Consider the following 1707-nt stretch of genomic DNA (forward strand, 5'->3'; position numbering starts at 1 on the left):
AATGGAGTTCTCTCGAGAATGAACTCCGAGAAGGTAAAGTAAAAATTAGTATGATAAAATATGATAAAGTGGTCAAAACGAGCAAATATGTCCAAAAGAAAAAAAAAATTCTTCTTCTCTTTCTTTTTTACGACACAGTGTCAAATCAAAATACCCGACAAGCATTAGTCAGTTGGGTTCGGTTCGGTTGTTTTTTTAACTAGTTAAGAAAATCATATTTACCCACCGTATATTATATTAATAACTAAAATCTCATAAACCTTAAATATCAAATGTTCACAAGTTACAATGCATTACTAACATCAGTTACAAACCTCAAATATTCTTAATATCCATAATAACTTTAAAAAGTAGGGTACGGTTCGGTTGAGTTGGATTGTAACTCTATGTCTGGGTTGGTCAGGTCGACTCGACTAAACAATGTTAATTTGTAAACTGGCTTAAATTTTTTCAGTTTTACAAAAATTTAACCCAACCTAAATCGAGAAAAAAAAAAAAAAACAACATAGCTCAAAGTTTGAGTTGAATAATCCTCAGTGGTCGAGTTCTCGAGTCCTATGGACACCCCTAGGTAGATAATAAAATATTATTTATTATAAATACAAATCTAATCCCAACATCAAAATATGAACAAATAAATAAATAAAAGTTACAAAATCCATTACCTATAAAAATATATATTTTTAAATTATAGAAATTTTATGATTCAACAACATTTAATCTAATATATTCATAAAAGTAAAATAATAATAATAATAAATAAATAAAATAATAAGGAAAGGTATAGATATTAATTATTATCATATGAACTTTTAAATTGAAAAAGAAAAAGAAAAAAAACAAAGGTTATTGGGATATGCCGACAAGTGCTTTGTTAAAAGCTAATCCAACGAGACATGAACAAAATGTGGTATGTACTATTAAGCTTAGATCTTGCTTTCATTTTCAAATCAATTTAAAGCATAATCACTTATTTAGTCATAGTTTCATATATAATTGGTCGATTATTATGTTTAACATTTTTACTGGACAGAGCGTCGTGTATGGATGACAACATCAACACAGGAAGCCATAAAATGAACTCATTGATAGATAGTTTTCGACATTCCTATCTATAAGAACCCTAGTTTCTACTAACTTAAAGTTGCTATCATATGCATGGCACACTTCTTATGCCGAAACATTTTTATAAAACAATGTCATGGGCTTACATGTAGGATTAGGGTTAGGGTTAGGGTTAGGTAGGAACCTATCATTTAAAACCCTCGTAAACATGACTTCGCGTCTAAACAAAATGAATGTAAGGGTTAGCAATTAAAAAAAAATTGCGCAATCATTGGAAAATGCGAGAATTCCGATTTGACGTTGGAATTCTCGTATCCTCAACCAACCCACACTTCTCTCACTCTTCACACCGTTCACCAACATCAACTCTGCAGACCAAACACTATTTGAGAACGTGAGAGACAGAGAGAGAACGATGAACATTTGCGAAGCCTCTATGTACGACGTTGGCGAGAATCGAAAATACAACCAACATCCAATCGAGAACGAATCACGACCTAGGAGGAAACCATCGCCAACACAAAGTGAGTAATGATGAGTTTTGACGAGTTATATGTGATTTCGAGTATGTTGTTGACGTCGTCGAGATTGGGTTTTGAGAAGGAACCGTAAATAATAATTAACAAAAAAAAAAAAAAAAAA

The sequence above is a fragment of the Cucurbita pepo genome, unplaced genomic scaffold (genome assembly GCF_002806865.2).
Source record: "Cucurbita pepo subsp. pepo cultivar mu-cu-16 unplaced genomic scaffold, ASM280686v2 Cp4.1_scaffold001510, whole genome shotgun sequence".
NCBI classification, from domain to species: domain Eukaryota; kingdom Viridiplantae; phylum Streptophyta; class Magnoliopsida; order Cucurbitales; family Cucurbitaceae; genus Cucurbita; species Cucurbita pepo.